At 41.6% G+C, this 19,602-nt stretch overlaps 1 protein-coding gene across 4 annotated transcripts in view; it reads right to left on the reverse strand.

The window, feature by feature from the left end:
• FRMD6 (FERM domain containing 6) overlaps positions 1-19,602 on the reverse strand; it is a 212,507-nt gene that overhangs the window by 60,784 nt on the left and 132,121 nt on the right. For 2 of the 4 annotated variants that reach the window (XM_019725689.2, XM_019725687.2), the window contains exon 1: positions 10,922-11,055. The exons of 1 other annotated variant lie outside the window; for it this stretch is intronic. The gene's annotated coding sequence lies outside the window, so the exon portion shown is untranslated. Of the gene's footprint in view, positions 1-10,678; positions 11,056-19,602 lie in introns of those variants that run through there. One more of the 4 variants, XM_074327479.1, reaches the window with a different exon arrangement.

The raw sequence follows: 19,602 nt of genomic DNA on the forward strand, positions 1-19,602 counted from the left end.
GTTATAAGCCAATTACATTCATTTAACTAACTGTAATGACTTATAAGTTTCAGCTGAAAAAACATTCAAAATGATACTAATAAAACAGTGTTGACAGAGCAATACCTAAGAGAATGCTGACGTGATGTGGATATACCACAACCCACTAGCAACATACATATCATCGCCAGAGCGCCACTTCTCAAAAAACATGTGTCATGATCCACTGCAAATAAAAAGTCCTTGCTCTTTCCAGCATTTTCCCATAATGCGCAACTTTCTGAAAACTATTACTCTACTTTCTTCTATTACCAAATAACACTCAAGCACACGTAACAAAGTTTTTAATTCTGCAGTCACTGTAAGCTTTTAACTACCCAAAAATAATATTTAAGCATTAAAAGCGTATGTGTTCACATTTTAATAAGCTTAGGGAAAGAAGAGGTAATTAGTATCAGAGACTTGTTGATTTGTTTTGGTGATAGTATTGCAGAAAGTTAGCATTATAATTCAAAGGTAATCCCAGAAGAGAAAATTCTTGGTGCATAATTATGATATAAAATACAGAGCTATGAAAAGTGCTTAATCACATGCTCTGAAATAATATTCACCATGAAAGTCATGCACAAAGCATAAAAGAAATATTAAACAAGCAGTCTTTCTATTATTTCATTTGCTCGGGCAGCCCTGACTGCAGGCTTCCCGGCTTGTGGGGCTGCGATGTGTGGAGTGCTCAGCTCCGACCCACCAGGGTCAGCACTGCTAAAAAGGAAGCTAACTCAAAGCACAGGTCTCACTGGGGCTCTGTGTGTCCGTTTCACATAAAGGACCAATGGGTGCAATTAAAGAACATGTCTTTACTAGAAAACAAAACAAACAAGCAAGCAAAGTCTTATCACGTCGTGACAGTGCTTCCAGGATATAGTTCTTATCTGAAGGGACGCAATAAAAAAATAACGAAATTGCATCAGAAGTTTTTTTTCTATTTCAAAAGAAAACAGACTACAATCTACACACTAGCTTTACCAAGGGTAACTTGGCGGAAGCTCAAAGGCTCCCCATTGCTGAAGACCCTCATGGCCCCCAGCAATCTAAAGTCCCACTCACATCCTATCAGACACATTAACATGTACTCACATTCAGTATTGCCTATTTATAAGAAACTGAACGGAAAATCAGAATTATCCTTCTTAAGCTTTTCTTTCTCTCTAGAACCCACTCCAATCAGGATTTTGTCCCCGCTCCTCCACTGACACAGCTCAGGTCAAGGTCACCAATGACTCTCAGTCCTCATCGTACTTGACCTCTCAGCAACTCATGACACCACTGATTCACTCTCTCCTCCCTGAGACCCTTCCTTTGACTTCAAGGACATTCCAATTTCCCTCCCATCCATCCGGCGGCTCCTTCCAGTCTTTTTGACACTTCCTATCTATCAGCTCAACCTCTAAAGGATGAAGCACCTCAGGCTCAGCCCAAGTGCCTTATCGCAGTTAGAAAAGTACCTCATAGTTCACTCTTCCCATGGTGTGGGTCAACAGAATTAACACTCCCTTCTAATAATAACACTGTTACTTAGGAAATGGAGACAATTATGTCTACTATGTTAGAAATATGTGCATAATTCCTTTGGCTTAAGATACTCTGAGATTTCTTCTCTTCTCCACAAACTAAATGCTGACAGGATCCAAACAAAGCTTGTTCCGTGGACTGCTTTCTCTGTCTACATCCATTCCCCAAGTGATCTCATCCAAATTCTGTTCGTGACTTCCAAATTTATATCTCTAGCCTGGACCTGGTTTTGAAGCTTCAGATTCCTATAGCCAACAACCTCCTTAACTTCTGCACTTGGAAGTTGAACGTAACATGTTCAAAACCGCTCCTAGTTATCTTTCCCAAACCAACTCCTCTGTCAGATCCCCGTCTCAGTCACAGCAACTCCATAATTACACAAAAAGCCTTGATGTTATCCTGACTCTGATCCTTCTTTCTCATGCTCCTCAAACAGCCGGCCAGGAAATCCTATTGGTTCAACCTACAAAATAAATCTTGGCCATTTCCCACCCCCTCCTCCACCGCTACTGGCATCTCTTAATTGGATTACTGCCAACAGATAACGTGTGTCCTTGCTTCCACCCTTGACTACCTGCTCTATCTTCCTATCTCCACACTAGGGCCAGTGATTCTATTAAAACCAAAGTCGAGTCACCTTACTACTCTGCTCAAAACTCTCCAATGATTGCCCACTGCACTCAGAGTCAAAGCCAAAGTTCTTAAAATGGTCCACCAGGCAGGCCCTGCCTGATGTGCTGCTCAAACCTCTCTGACCTCACCTACTGCTGCTGTGTGACCTTTCTCACTGTTCCTGGACACAGCAGGCGTGTTTGCACCTGAGACCTCTGCTAGTCCCTCTGCTGGAACTCTCTTCCTCAGGTGTCTCGGCATAGCCACCTTCCTGCCTCAAGTCGTCTCCTCAGGGAGGCCTACCTACCTGACCACCCTACAGAAAGTCCTCACTTAACGTCACTGGTAGGTCCTGTAACTTTAAGCGAAAGGCATATCATGAAACCAATTTTACCACTGGCTAACTGATATAAAAAGAGTTATGGTCCTATGGTATCTCATCAATGTTATAATGTAAAGATGTTATTCAAGGACCTGCTGTACTTCAAACTGACAGCCTCCCACGTCTAGCACGCTGAGTGTCCCTTACCTGCTCCTTTTCAGTCACACTTATTACCTTCTGAAATGCTACACAATTTGCTCTGTGACGTTTATTGTCTCCTCATAGTATGTAAGCTTCATGAAGGTAGGGTTTTTTTCCTTTATTTTGTTCACTGACGTTATCTCTGGTCCTGAAACAGTGCCTGGCACATAGTAGGCATATGTTATGTTGAATGAATAAATCAATTTAAACATTTAGTAATTCCAATTTCATAGTTCTCTTTTAATATTTGAGGCTTCAATTTGATATTTAATGAGATCCTGACCATTCCTGTTACTTTTAGAAAAGCTCATTTGTACTTGAAGAATAGAAAGATCCCACCCTGACCTCGTGGCCCAACACAAATGTAGCGGCCCCAGGGAAGCTCACAACACCCTTCCTTCAGCCATCACTGATTCTGCTCCCTCAAACCAGGACTCCACTTAGTACTTATCGGAAACATCTAATACCTTTCCATCCACGTGTATTTTGTTCTCCCACCCAGAAAAGAAACACTTTGGTAGGACCGCACAAAGTATTCAGCCAAAGACCTGGATACTCCAGAAAGATGTAAAACCTGTTTTTTAATGGACATAGTGAACTTAATGCTTTAAAAATGTTCACTAAGTTCAAGATATTACACAACACATTGCAGGGAATAGGGCTCGCTGCGGTAGATCCCCCTTTTAATGAACAGATCAGAATGATACATCATGATTATTCTGGATGAGCCTGTGCCTATTTGACTGGGCTTGTAATTATCCTGTTTAGATGTAAATGTGTCTTTCTAAAGTGCTTAAGTTTGTTTTTCTTAAACATTCCCTTTGATTTAAACATTCCCTTTGGTTTAAAATCTTAGGCTTTGGGCCTCATAACAGAAAATGGTAAAGGGGTCTGACCCACATTATATAAACTGTGCCCACGGAGGGGGGGAATGGGGCAGGGAGGAATAAACCATTGTCTTACCCCAATACTAGTGGCTCTCTTTAAAGGACTCAAATGAAATCTACAGGGTACAGGAGCAAAAGACATAGGCCATTGGGACTCTTTAAGTTACTTTTTAGCATCTGGAAAGAAAGAATTATCCAGCACCAGAAGCTGGAGGACTGAGACTGCTAGGAATTAGAAGAGAATTAAGAAAAATAATTCGATCAATTAGTGATCAGTGGAACAGACCAGATGTTCTTGGTGGCAATACAGATTGCCCAATATCTGCAACAGAAATACTAGGTTTTGTTGCCTGCTAATAACATCAATAAACAAAATATAATAAAATCTTGTGAACAACTGCTTATAAACAAAAGCTTAGGGAAGTCCAAAAAAACTATGAGTACTTTTTATACATCATTTCCTTCTGTCTTAAGTAACAAGAGCTAACATTACTTGACCATGTCAGACCACGCCAGTTGCGTTACAGGTACGACTTCATTTAATAATCAAAACAACCCTGTGGGATACTGTGGGATAGTTACTATTATTATACCCATTTAACAGATGAGAAAAAAGAGGTTCAGAGAGTTAAGTAATTTCCCCAAGGTTACATCCTGGAGAATAGTGGAGCCTGGATTTGGACCCCTGAGGACCGACCTGAAAGTTCTCATTTTTACCATTACATTTTACTGCCACTCTTCAATGTCATCTTCAAAACATATTATTCTTTTCTGTAGTAATTTCAGTGAGCAATTTGTCACAATAGTGAGCACATTTTTTTTTATTCTCTAAGATTACACATAAGTTTTTGCTGTTACTAGCAGTATCTCACTCAGGCAAGATATATTTATTACCCATTTGTAAAACGTCTGTCATTTTACCTGTTTTTCACCTTCCTAATGAGCCTAACTTGAAGGTTTGAGCCTTTCCTTGAACCATGAAAACATCCTTTCCCTTTGGGGAAACATGAAAGAAAATATCTATATCAATAGTTTTCCTTTGCAAGTATTTTGTTTTATCTATTAAATTTCTCAGTGAAATCCGACATTTTACAAAATAAGTGTTTCCAGGGGACTGCCACAGACTTCAGGATCAGAATTTCACTGTTGTTTTAAGTACAGAGACCGGATGTTTCCAGGGATATTTAAGGAATAACTTGGGAAGGGGGAGATGGGTGGAAGGAGGGGAAAAGTGTGTAGAAAAAGGGGGGGGGGGGCGAACATAAAGGCAGGAAGAGAGAAAAATCTTTTTTCAACATTTTCTCACAAATGAACTATTCAAAAAATATTTAGAAAGCAGGTCTTTGAAATTACGGTCCATCCTAGATCATTTATGGATCAATGAAACAATGAGTCAGGAGAGACCTCAAGATATCACCTATTGGCACTTATAAACCAAGGTCTCCCTGGAGAGTCCTAAAAGAGAAGGAGAGGAAGAAAAGGGAAAAGAGAAGTCCAAAGGGCTCTGTATGGGGCACAAGTACAGCAGACTTGAGGAAGCAAAGTTCTGCCTCCCTGGGCTACAGCTCCATTTTCTCTGGGCAGGTCTTAGTCTGTCTGTCTACAGCACACCTCTGTGGGAATCAGAAAAGAGCACCCAGTCCCTCCAGGCCAGTGGACTCACTGTTTGGACTGCAGAGAAGGGGGCTGAGTTTCAGCCCCCAGATGGCACTAGTCTAGACTAGACTGAGAGTCAGAAGCAGCCTGACTCGTGGTGCTGTCATCTGCTGTGAGACTTGTACAAATCACTCAATCTCAAGGGACCCCAAGCCCTCCACCTCTAAAAAACAATGGAGCTGGCTGTCGCCTAAGGTCCGCTCACTTTTCCCAATTCTCAACTGAAATCTGGCACTATCCAGTTGGTATATTCCAAACTGTGTCCCTGAAACACAAGGATTCTATGGATTGAGTTGAGCCTTTAGTGTTTTCATGATACTGCTTTCTTTCTTCTGTCACATTTCTGAAGTATTTTTTTTCTCTTTTAATCTTAAGACTATACTCTCCTTTCAACTCCAAAGTGCTTGATTTTTCTCGAGCCACCAAAAGGTCATACCCGACATACCAACTCCAAACTATCCAAAGGTCCATCAACAGAATGGAAATAAACTGGGTATATTCATTCACAGAAAAAAAAAAAAAGAAAAAAAGAACTGCTACCTGGATCAATTTGGACATGACACTACGTTAAGCAAAAAACAGAAAACAGAACTCATATTTGATTTCATTTAAATGCAGTCCAAGAACAGGTTAAAACTAACCACTGCCAATAAAAATCAGAAGAGTGGTTACCCCTGGAGCAGGAATTCTGGCCATAAGGAGAGGCCTTTGCGGGGGCTAGTAATGTGCTGTCTCCTGACGTGGATGCTGGTTGCCTGGGTATGATCACTACTTGCTATACACTTCTGATCTGTGCATCTTTCTGGTTGTATGGAATTATTCAACAAGTTCAAGAAAATTAAGCCACAGACCCCTCACTCCAAAAAAGCAATGTAGTGAAACTGAACAGCAGAAGTGTAGGGAGGACAGCTACCTGTAGGGAGAAAATTAATTACACTTCATTTAATGTAAACTAGACAGAAAACCTCCTGAGAAGTTAAAAAAAAGAAACATCATTCATTTCCTAATTATCTTCACCTAGCATTTGCTTGGTTCTTTTATAATGATTTCCTCTACATAAAACCATGGCAACAAGTTGTTATAAAATATTGCTTTTCCCTGTCTCCATATACCAGTAAAACATTACTGCTCAAAATTCTGTAACATATGTGCACAAAGGCAAAGTTATTAGAAAACATCTAACAATATCACAGGATAATCAATTTGGAACATTGAAGTTCTAAATAGATACTTTTGGTCAGCAGTATCCCAGTTATCACATTAATGAAATGACCTGGATAATGCCCCAATCTTTACCTAGTTTCATGCTATACAGGTCAAACTCTGATAGGTAAGGCCACAAGGGTGGGGAAAGGCATTCAAGAAAATGCTGTGCTACAGACAACCTCAAGGAGCTCCAGGAAAGTCTGCCTTCTCCTTCGGCCTGTATTAGGTTCATCTGAGAATTTGTTTCAGCACCACCTTTTCCTCCTCCTCAGGTAATACAACCAGCTGTCAGATTAGTGATTTCTTTCCCCTTCCCAGTGTTCAATAATCCCTCTTTGATCAATGTGGTATACTGCGTGATCACTCCATTTGTTACATATAAAATGACAGTACACAAACTTGCACCAGAAGTATTTATACCACTAATTCATGTAAGACAACTGGAAGTACAGACTGCTTATTTTCACTCAAAACTTTATTATAACTTCAGCCATTACTTCTATAGAGCTCCTTTAAGGGTGGGCATCTATAGTTCTCCCAAATGCTGGGAGACTAATTAAATATTTGTAGAATCATTAGAGCTTAGACAAAAAAAATTGTTTTCAGTCTTTGAAAAGAGAAGTGGCCTGGGGACGGAGGGAGAGGGGGGGACACACAATCATAAGCATCTAGTCCCGGAAAACTATTTAACACCAAACCAGTGATTCAATACACATGAAGGCAAAGTTTCCAGGATAAATATCACTTAGCACTATTTCATGTTGTATATAAGACAAGATAGGGCACCTTAATTCTAATCCTTTTTTTCTCAGCTAAAAAGATCTTATTCTGTAATTCCTACTTTTAAATAGAAAGCTCTCCCCACTTCAGTCTTGTTTTAAATACTCATCCTTCTAAGTTTAGATTTTCCTTGCAATTCAATGCCCAGTATTCTACTTCCTCCTTCCTCTCAAATTATCCCTTTAACTTGTTTCTACTTATTTTTATAGGCCCCCAAAGCCTCTTCCTCAGGATAATGTGCAATTCAAAAAGCCCTCTCAACTACCCCCTATATCAAAGTTTAACTACAGAGGCCAACAATAACATTTTTCCCGTTGAGTTTTAGGAAAGATACATTTTAACTAAAATTGCACCACTCATAAAATTCCTTCACTAAATCTTTCCCATTCCCCTCTCCTACACTCAATTGTTTTCTACACGATCACAATGTAATCAAACTCCCAAAATATGTAATTATATAATCACACAAAGACTTCCTAAAATATATATAATGAAAAATACTGGAATGTATATAATGAAAAAATACTGGAGTTTTCTTATAAATTCTGTGTGTTGTTTCTCGTTGGGAGATGGGATAAGAGGCTCATCATACCAGGACCAACTGCTGTGTGTAACAGAAAACACACACTGTGTTCCAACAGGAGTCTACTCAAAGTTGTAAACACACTTAAAACTTTTCTTTAAAAGAAGAGAGCTGGAATTGGCATAGCCAAAGCTTCTATGCTTTACCCACAGGGCACAGGGATACACAATACTGAATACCTCCCGTTTCCCCACTTACAAAAGACATAGGCTTCATCTACCAAGCCAGGACATTTATGAGGTTTGTTTTAATGAGTAATAGGAAAAACCCATCTCTGCATAAGTGCAGAAAACTTTCTATTCTTTAGAAGACTTAAAACAATATTAAAATGACTTTAGGAAAAGCCTGTGAAATTTAGTTCTGAACTCAGAAAACCACCGAAAGGATAATGTGTGCATGCCATCTGGGATCCAGGCAGCCTCATCAACAAAAGGGAAAACTTGTTGAGATCATCCAAATCTAAAATTCACATACATTTTTACATCTGGACTGAATTAATCTTTTCTTGGTACTGGCTTTCATGTAATAAAATAATTGTTTGCAGGTTTAACTTTTTTTGTAAACCCGTAGCCCTAGAAATCAAAATGTGCAATATCCAAGTTGAAAACTATAAAGAATTCCTTTATCAAAATTAAGTTAGTTGTAAGACAGGACTCTTTTACACTAAACTCTAAACCTGACAGCGCAGTCAGAAACAATTCTGTTTGAAACTTTCACTTCAAGCATCTGCCACAAAAGGCTACGCAGTCTATTATGTCATTAGTTCTAAAAGCCAAAAGCTTTATAAGTGTAGTTAAAAGTGGAAACAAAGTCCAGAAACCAGAAAAGCTCTACAACACCCCCCTCCCCAATTCAGCTAGCCCAACTGAATGAGTTTTTAAAGGACTTATAGCTAAAAGCTATTACTTAATACATGGACATTTTGCTCTCAAAAGCAGTGTCTTCATCCTGGCCCATGTTGTTTTCCTGGAGAGCTAGGAGCATCTTAAATCTTCAAGTTCAAATTATGCACTTGAAGCTGGTATCTTACCCCCCATTGCCCCCCGAAAAGGAAGGGGTGAAAATAGATTTCCTGTCACTTAAAATGTTTGGGGCACTGCAAGAGCTGCTGATTACTGTGGTCTATGAGTGTCAGATCTCAGGCATTCTTACAAGCAATTCAAGGGGAGGAAAATTAGTTCATATTACAGTCAGTCTGCTTTCTGGAGAAGATATCCTGCAGATAACTTGATAGTAGATACCCCCTGGGGGAGCCTTCTCATCTAATAATCCCAAAGGTCCATTTTAATATAAATATAAATCCAGTATGTTTACAAACATACTGAAAGAGAACTCAAATGTCAGCTGTCTCATATTGTGGAGTATTTTCATTCTTAACATACTTTTATTTCTCAAAACCACACCCAAGGAAAATGATTAGGTGCTTGAAGTTTTATACTACAAAGAACAACAGCAAACCCATCTGTTTTCCTGCCTCTCTTTTCTGGTCTTCTCCCCTCCCCCACTCTCTATCCTGCAGGCTGTTTGTAGGTCTCGGTGAATGTTAAAATTACTCTCTACAATGGTCTAAAATGCTGTAGATCCTGAAAAACTTCTGATCCTTTAACAGTGCTGAACCTAAATTAATGCGCTGCTCTAAGAAGAAAAATGCAAAAGTCAAAAGCGTTTTTAATGACAGACGTATTACGGAAAATGTTCCCCACAAAGTTTTGATGCTGTGGAAGATCAACTCCCTGAAATCACAGAAAGGAAATGACTTACATTCTTGAAAAATGAAGCCACTAGCAGCTTTCTCCAGCAGTATTTTCTAATCCATAAACTACACCCTGTGGCAACGGGGAGTATTTTGTGAAAAATCTTAATTTAAATAGATGCTTAAAAAACCAATAAACAAACATCGTTGGGTCCCAAAGAAGAGACAGAATCATACATGGAAAATCCAGCAAGAGATACTTTTTCTGCGCACTCAAAAAAAAAAAAAAAGCGGAAAAGCACAAGGCTTGCAGGCAAAAGCAACCCGAGAACGCTGGCTGAAGTTTTCCTTTCCCGCTGTGGGCAATGCACAACTCCTGAGGGAAATATTGGTAAAACAGATTTTTACTAAAAAATGAAAACGAAAAGGGTGTAAAAAATCTAATATTTCTCTGGATACATAACTGCACAACCTGAAAATCTGCCAGCTTTCTTTCCAACTTTAAAATGTTTATTTTGACAGCTTTCCATTTACTCATGCCTTTAAGAAAACGCCCTCACCATTTGGTTATGCCATTCCCGGACTCGAGGTGCTGTTATAATCCCTATGGACCTCACACGGATGGCACCCGCTGTCTATACCTGACAGTTCCTGCCCATCCTAGAGGAGAGGCTGGTGGTCTCCTCTGCCCGTGGCCGGGCCTGCGCGCCGCATGCTCCTCCAGGAACCCAAATTCTACAGGCCGCGCCCCCCACTAGCATCCCACGGAGGCCCCCTTCTGGCGCCGCCGAGCCCCAACTCAATTTCCAGCTCTTGGGACTAGGCACTTTCAGGGACGATGGGGCAGATGCTGCGCTCGGGTCCCTTCCCGCAGCCTGGCTGCCCGGCCCCAAGGCGCGCACAACAGGCAGCAGGCACGGCTCCCAGGAATGCAGGGCTCATGGGCTGGCTCCCGCGCCCCGTCACAGCTACGGGGCGCGACGGACAGGCGCCCCCAGAACAGTTCGCTGGGGATCACCGGAGAACCAAGCGTAGCACAGTGAACCCGAAGGGGCAGCCCTCAGCCCCGGCCGGCCTCCCGCCCTCGCTGCACAGGCGCCCCGGAGCTCCGCGCCTCCCCCGCTGCCCCGGAGCTCCGGCCTCCCAGCCCAGCGTGGGCGAACTCTGACTCGCAGAAGGCGACCTACCCGCCCGATGCCCGACGCCCAGAGCGGAGGGAGCGAGGTGAATGCGAAGAAAGACGCGGAGAAGGAGTCACAGATTTCGCTGGAGCTTGCGACTTTCCCGAAACCCTCCCAAAGCCCCGTCCAGCCGCCGCCGCCGCCGCCGCCGCCGCCCGGCCGGCAGGGGGCACAGCGGGAGGCCGGGACGCGGTGGCCGGGCTAGGGGGCGGGTTGGGAGGCCCCCAAGCGCCGGGCTCTTGCTCGTACCTCGGAGAAAAGTCTGGAGCACTAGGCGTTGGACTCAAATCAGCGCTCCGTCCCTTCTTGTCGGCGCCGCGCCTGCCCCACTCCACTCAGCCCCTCGCCCTGGGCAGCTAGGGGAGCGCTCCCGTCGGCCCCGCCCCCCGCCCCCGCCTCCCTCCCCGCCCCCTGAGGCTCCGCCCCCCCGCCCGCCCGAGGTAGCGGGGGAGGCATCCGAACCCGGAGAGCAGAGCTCGGAGATCGCAACCGCACGTGGAGTGCTTGCTGGCCCCGCCCCGGACCCAACCAAGCGTCTCGCGGAGGGGTGTCTCGAGTCCGGGTCAGGTGAAAGCGGAGGGAACCACCACTCCCGGGTCCAGGGGAAGGACGTAGAAAGATACTGTGTAGACCCCTGCGATCTAAGCCTTTCCCCGCGCGAAGGAGACGGAGGCTCGAGGCGACACTGTCAGCTCCTCCGCTCTGGCCCAATGGCCATCTTGGACTCTCGGCCCCTGCTCCCCGGGAACGTTCCCTTCCGAGCCTAGTCGGTCAGGCCAGGGGCGGCTGTTTGGCCTTAGCATCGTCTTTACTAATTGGAAACGTCGGAGGGGAGGCCACTTAGATGAGGCGGTCCCAGTGGAGGAGGCTTCGTGACTCCTGGCTGCCCGCCTATCCTGTTCCGCACCCACCTGTCCATTTGCCACTCGGGTCGCGGCGCTCTGGAGGGTTTTATACTGGGTGGAGGGGGCGCCGCCGAGGTCGCCAAGCCTCCCCCGCTAGCTCTGCCTCTCCAGTTCTTCAGGTAGACACAGCTTCTACCTGCGGAGTCACAGACACCTCAGAAATTATACATGCCCCCACCAGATGGTGTCCGGAGAGAGCGGTGGATGATGCCAAGGGCCAGTGGAAGATGTTTTTATGATACTGAGAATCGAGTCAGGAGATGAAGGGTCCTTTGCCACCTTTAGTTGTTGAGTCTGGGGAAGGGGCGCGTTACGCCCCTCCCGCCAGCCTGCGCCCACTGGGAGCTGCTGCTGGGGACTGGAGAGGAAGGGAGAGAAACCCAGCCTCTACCTGGCCCCCAGGCCCGCGATCCACAGAGTTCTCACTTCCTGGGCTTCTGCCCTCCTAGGTCTTGGGCTGGACTGCTGACCCAGTGACTCCTGGCGGGGGGTGGGGGGCAGTAATGCCCCACAGGGCCCCTCAAGGAGTGATGGGATGTATGTTCTGGGTATGACAATTGGGTGAGGAGACAAGGAGGCAGAGAAGGACCTGGGAAATGACACTACCAAAATCAAATTTATGTTGACAGAAGCCAACTTAAAATTGCCCTGCTCCTTTGATCCAAACATAAGTATGTAAAGCTAGCCATTATTGTTTTAAAGTATGCCAGTCTGTGTGCCCTTTGCTGGGTAAAAGAAATTCAGTTTTGTGTTCATTAGAGCTGAAGCTCATTTAGAATAGTTGTCTCATTCACAGCTTTTACATTTGGGAGACATGACATCAGAACTGACTATTATGAATAGTGATTTTTTATCTTTTCACAATTGATAATACATTCAGAGCGTATTTCTGATAAAGTAGAGCAGTTTCTAAGGATACTGCACTTATGATATAGTCATAACTCCATTATGGAAAGAACAAGAACTATGTTTCAATGACTGCCTTTTCAATTAATTGCATTTAATTAATAGACTAAATTAGAAATTGCTTAACAATGTAGGCATTTAAAAGTGGAAGACTGCACTTTTCCACTCATTTTTATCTTTTATATGCATTCAAAATGAGTGCATATTGAACACTAGCTGGTAAGATCTTAAATTAACTTGATGCCTAATGAGATAATTCAGCATTTCATATGTAAAGATGAATGAGAAAAATTAGTAATATATTGCTACCGTATTTCCCCAAAATAAGACCGGGTCTTATATTAATTTTTGCTCCAAGACACATTAGGGTATTTTCAGGGGATGTCTTGTTTTTTTTTCATGTACAACAATCTACATTTATTCAAATACAGTAATGTCATCTTCTGGAACACTGTCATAACGTACTAACTGCACCTGTCTGGCTGACTATCTTAACAGGCTTATTTTGGGGGTAGGTCTTATTTTTGGGGAAACACGGTATTTGGAAAACAGTTCCTAAATCTGATTTCTTTTTCAGGCTTTGTACATAAAAATCTAGCAGATAAAGAAAAACATATTGTTAGATTATGGAACATTGCTGCAATATAAAATAATTAGGTAACCCAAGGAGCAAAATATTTTAAACAGCTTTTTTTAAATGTATTTAAGATTGGGTTTGTTATTTAAAATTAGACTGCAGCGAAATTTACTACGTGAATTTTTTTTTTTGAATCATAGTGATCACATTGTAGAGATAAGGAAACAGAGGAGGAACTGAGAAAGGACACTACCCAGTTATAATATTTTGTGAATACTACATTAAACATAGATTCTTACATAATGCTTAGTAAACTAAGTACTGTAAAACTCTTAAAATCAGTTATATAAACACCTGAAACATAAAATTCTGAAAGGATTGCTTTGGGAAAGAACACATAATCCACTTAAGATAGAAGTGGAGCTGAGAAAGGATGGATTATTTTAGATATTTATCACAGGAAATGTTTTTCTGTGTTTATTACAGTAAGGAATGTAATTTTGTAGGTAATCAGAGTTACATTTTGTGATTCTTTTTTGATGTTCAGATATAGTTTTATTTTCATTGGTATGAGACATTTTCCTAAATATGAGACAATGCCCATCGGTGAAACATCATCCTAAACACATCTTAAACTATTATTTTTTCCATGGCATATAAATATTATTATAACTACATTTTTGCTTTTGGTTTTCTTAGGAAGAAGTTATTCATTCCATGAATGTGTTGAGCACTCCCATACACCAAGTGCTGGGTTGGACTCTGGGATTCAGAGGTAAAAGTATTCCTGAATCTTACAGTCATTTGAGGGACCAGGAGTAGGAGCAAACAGTTACAATATACTTTAATGCTTTGCATGGTAGAGGTATGCAGGAGGAATAGTGGAAAGGCTTAGGACCTTCAGGGAGGACATCAGATACCCTCTGTCAACTGAGATGAGAAAGATGAACCAAGGTTAGCCTGGGAACAAGTTGGTTGAGCTGGTGGTTCTCAAACATGTCAGTACATTGGAATAACCTGGGGACGTCCAAAAACTTTTGATGGCTGTGTCCCAGGCATGTGGTTTAATTGGTCTGGGATGTGGCCCAGGCTTGGGAATGTTTTCAAGACTTCCAGATTATTCTAAGAGGAGAAACATGTGGGAGGGAACCATGGGTTACAAATATCCCAGGTAACAGGCACCGAATGGGCAAGTGCATGGAGGCTCTTTTAAAGTACAGTGGCCATCGCCTTATTTTGTAATTGAAAAGGCTTATGCTTTGGTGGCTGATATTTACACATTTTAGTGTAAGGAACACAATTATACAGAAAATGAAGAGATGTGAAATGCTGTAATTCACAGTCCTTTACAAGTATTTTCCAAACACTGGAATAGACTGCTAAAAATTAAGATTACTTCAATATGTTAGAAGGAAGGGAAAAAAAAAAGTTTTTTTCATCTTTTTTCTGTAATTCAGGGTTATTTGAGACTCAGACTATGTTTTAATGCTGAAATACAAGTTTTAGTCAGAGAGAAAAGTCAGTAATCTGACATATTGGCTTTTAAAGAATGCTTTCCCAAAATTAAATACTGTTCATTCTGGCTGAAGGTCATAATAAAGAAATTAGGTTCATTTTTCCTTTTGGTAATTACTGAAGTTCATTTAAAAAGCAAAACCAAATGCATTTTAAAGCAATCAAAATAAATAAGTCCTACTTTAAGGTCTTAAATGTACATTTAACTAACATATAGTACTTTGGAAGACAAAATAATTGCATGTAGAAATTTAATAGTGCGGTGATGTAGTCCTGGTTTTCACTGCCTAACACTTAAAACGCACCTGTTATTCTCAGTTGGTATATTACTGTGTTCTGTAAAATAAAAACACCAAAAGAGATTTTAATGCTCAAATAAAATCAAAATTGATTATCAGTCATTTAATCCAGCTGTCTCATTATTGTGCACCCCAAGCCCCTTCCCAGGAATACAAATAATTATTTTGCAGAGGCAACACAGCACAAGGGTTAATAGTATGTATTAGGCTGGTGCAAAAGTAATTGCGGTTTAAAAGGTTAAAAATTGCGAAAAAAACGCAATTACTTTTGCACCAACCTAATATCACTCTAACTCAGGAAGATCTGCCTTTACCCAGATTAGAGACACAAAGTTGAAAAAATTAAACTCATTAAATTCTGCTCTGTTGGCCAACAAATTTTGAGAAAATGTTTAAAAATAGGACAACTTGAGTATCCCAGAACAAAGTTTGGCTTTAAAACAGCATGTAAAAATTCACAGGCGACATATTTGAGGAGATACTTTCTTTCTATTCACCACAAACATCACTTTCTAGTTACTTGAGGGCTTGAATCCTTGACTACTCCAGACAAAAGGTTTGATGAGACTGGGAAGGCCTGGCCAGCCCCTGCATTTAGGGACAATTCTAAATGGTGCGGCTAAGGTGTTAGCTACACCAGGTAGGGTAACCCAACACAGAGAATCACACTGAGGTCTTGGCATTGAAAGGCAGAGTGTCACAGGCAGTGCTAGGCTGAGGGATACTGCTGCTGACTAAAATATAGTGAGGAATTTAGTGCAAAAAGAGCACAGTGAAGAAGACTGAGAACAGGTAGAAGGGACCTCGTACAGGAAAATGTCTAGTAGAAGGGAAGAGACAAGAGGTAGACCCCCCTACAGTTGAAAACTTCCTGATGTATGCCCTTTATGTGTTTATACAGTGGGCCGCAAAGGTCCCAGAGCAGTTTTCCAGCTCAGATTCCTTGATTACTCTCTGAAAAGCTGAAACAAAACATTCCTACCCTCCAGAGGTGGGAGGCAACTCCCTCCACTCTCCACTGGGGGAGATAGATGAAAAAAAGAAGTAGGAATCTGGTGACAGCCGGGTAGGTCAGAGTTATGGCTCAGGCATGCTCTGATTATCTTTATCTGAGATAATGTTCTAGGAGGAGTCCCTTTCAAACACAAATGATAACATGGATGCCACCGAAATTCTCCTCAGTATTTTATGACATCTTATCAATTGTTACCTGAGACACACTGAACTAGAACAGGGGAAGATGTGAACATCCATCCCCCAGAACACAGGCTTACAGCCTGGCCAACACTGGCTTTCTTGAGAAGACCAACAAAAGTTCCATTTATAAAGCAGGTTTATGAAATCTGCCTATTCTGTTTTAATTTTGTTACCTTGAGAAGCTTGCAACCTAACAAACATGCCCTTAAGCTTGTTTTTAGTTGCTTAAAAAAGAAGGATGAATAAAAGTGCAAATAAGATGTGCTAGTGCTGACATTTCATAGGAAGTTCTTCACTGAAGCTAAAGGACTGTTTTGGTAGGGTCTCCAGGGGACACCTTACCCATCTGTAGTGGTTGGGATTTTGGTTATAACACAAGGGCTTAATGTGCTGGTTATATTAACTGGTTGGATAAAACGGAAAAAATATTTAGGAACAGCCCCATTAGATTCCTGTTTTCCTCTCATCTGATCCTAGATTAGAAACAAAATCTCCATTTCACTCTTGTTTGGCTTGGCTGTAGAACCAAATGCCAGAAAATCTTAAGAAATTCTTCCACAGGCAAGGCAGTTGTTACATTTTTCTTTTTCAAGGGTAGCCTAATATATCTTTCTATTAGCCTAAACAGAATTCGTGTGCCCTAGTTCTCTGAAAAAAGAACACTGGCAATTAGACCATGGAGTTTGAATTAAAAATCAAGGATTGTGAGATTGTACTCAAAGGACCTCAGCCCCAGATGTTTAGTTTTGACAGGCCTGGAGAAAAAAGGGCTGGGTGAGCATTCTCTTAAGTAGATCTAGCTTTGAAGGTTAAGACCTTTTACTGGGGGGGTGTGGGGGGGTGGCGGGTTTAGGCCTCCTGAAATATTCTTTCTTTTAAAAACTTCATTACGTACTTGTGATTCATGTGTGTGGTTAATCCAGATATTCTATGTGATTTCTTGGGCAGAAACACCAAATCAGCAAATCAGTGATTTTTCTGTTCTTCCCATAGTTCTATATTGAATAATAATTTGTCAATTACTGCCAAATTTCTTAAAGGATAATGGAGATATATACCTACGTAATATATGATAATTTGATATATATATATATATATATATATATATATATATATATATATATGAATTTAACATAATCTACAAATCAATGTAAAATATTTTATCACATAAGTTATTTTTATAGCACTTTTCATTGTGTGAAATGAGTTATGAGTATGTTCACTTATTTGTCAACTGTGTCTCTAGAATTTAAGCTTCATGCAAACAGAGACTTAATCTCCCTAACGGCTGTGTTCCCCAGCATCTACGATAATGGTACATATTTGTTGAATGAATTGGTCCCATAAATGATGTGTAGGGAAGGGGGTTAGTGCTCATGTTGAGGGTGGGGTGGAGAAAAGTTAGAGAAGGTACTAAGGTGACGGTGGCAAAGGATTAATGTTTTTTTGAGGTGCTTCTTGGACAGATATCCCTGGGATATCTTTTTCATGAAAAAGGATCTATCCCTTAAGAAGACATTTGCTTAATTTGAATGAGACACCGTGTGTCATCCAGTTCACATGTTTCTATTGAAAATATTTTATATCTACTGATATTCCTTAATGTATATTTTATTTCTATTTGAAGGCTTCCCCCTATTTCTAAGTACCTTTTGAAATACTAAGAATGTTAGAGGGATTTTACTAGAACAGTTAATCAATGATTGAATTCCTTGCCAACAAAACATTTTGATGAGATGCCCTTGGGAACAGAGTGGTTTGAGATAAGCAAGAGGAAAATAAGTGGCCTTGCTTCCATTTGCTCAGGCCCCCATCTCCATGGGGAATTTAATTGGACCTTGTGTCCTCGAGCTGCTCCACCTCTGAACACTTTGACTGGAAACAGCTCTGTCCACCATGTCCTGTCTTTCTACCTCTCCCACCAGAGCTGTTGTTTGACCTTGAGACTTTCAGTCACCAAACCCCTCCCACTTCTTTCAGTTTATTAGCTGTTTTTGGCTTCACTTCTTTCTTTTTGAGTTTAATTCCTAGGCTTACCATTTTGAATATATTCTCCCTCCGTAGTCTCATGTCCCATATCTCCTTGACCTTCTTGCACAGCTTTCTTAACAATCCCAAAATTCGGGTCAATTCAATATCTATTTTCTTGCATTTTGCTTTAAAGTCACTGAGGAAGACTAAAGAAAATCAAATAAACGAGTTGATTAGTCACATCCCCAAGACAATAGTTGTGTCCGTGGAGTACTCACGGATGCTCTGTCAACTTTTTATTCATTCCTGGTTGGCTCCCTTTTCCATTCCCCACAATGACTGTTCAGATTTTCATGGCTCTCTTCAAGTCTCTCATCCCACTCTGAAACCCTGCCACTCTCAAGGGTCCACCTAGCCTGACTCTTTGCTGGTCACTGGACTAAAAGGTTTATAAGTCTTACCTCTTTGAATCCTCACAACAGCCCTTTGAGGGAAGTACTGTCATTATCCCTGGTTTACAGATGCCCGCAAATCTTCAAGAACATGAGTGGTGGTTTCTGGATCTGAACTGAGGAAATCTGACTCTAAGCTTCTGCTCTTTCTCCCTAAACTGTCTTGCTTTTGGTGGGAGTTGAACAGGCATATTCTCACGAGGGCTTTAGTCCTCTCCACCTCCAAACTTCTCTCTCCGGCCATTCTCTTCCTCTCAGGCCATTCTCTCTCTCCTGTGTCTTCTCAGTCAATCTCATCCTATTAAAGCTCTGTATCCCAAGCCCCACTAGCTGTCCAACGGCCTTCCCATCATTCATTTATTCCTTTAGCAAATACGTAAGTACTTATCACATCCCAGGTATTAGGGAGCCAGAGATAAGCGAGACCTAATTTCCCATCCTGGAGCTTAAATTCTAATGATCCACTCTCCCTCTTAAATATATAATATCTGGCCATCTCCTAGACCCTTCTTTCCATCTACAGCATGTTGCAGTCACCATACCTTTCACACGTACCTCTAGCACTGACCCTGACAAGGTACCGGCTACGTGTTTGACAGATAAGATAAATGATTTCAGGTAAAGTAATCAAGGTTTGGAAGTTTGACCTTAGCCCTCTTTCTGAAAAGTGGTCACTTGAGGTGGGCTTTAACTCTTATACCTTTTTGTCGGAGAAGACCTGCAGAGGCTTTGAAAACAGCCCTTTGCCATTGCTGACTAGTTGCAGTTTATCTGAGGCGTATTCCCACCAAAGTTACCTCAAACTGGAACTTACAGTTTAAGCCTTGTAATCTACAACTGCAGAAATAAAGCCTTATTAAAGGAATTTCAGCATTTTTAAGATATTTGTCAGACAATTTGAGAAGACAAGGTACTACTCAAGGTACTTGTCATATTTTGCCACTTCTAATCTAGAGGTTTTCAAACGGAGGGTGATTTTGTTTCCAGAGGAACATCTGGCCCTGTCTAGAGACACATTTGGTTGTGACAACTGGCTAAGTATGGGGCGGGCACAGTTCTACTGCTGTCTAGCGGATCGAGGCTAGGGATGCTGCTAAAACATCCTACA

The sequence above is a fragment of the Rhinolophus sinicus genome, linkage group LG03, assembly GCF_036562045.2.
Source record: "Rhinolophus sinicus isolate RSC01 linkage group LG03, ASM3656204v1, whole genome shotgun sequence".
Taxonomy (NCBI): domain Eukaryota; kingdom Metazoa; phylum Chordata; class Mammalia; order Chiroptera; family Rhinolophidae; genus Rhinolophus; species Rhinolophus sinicus.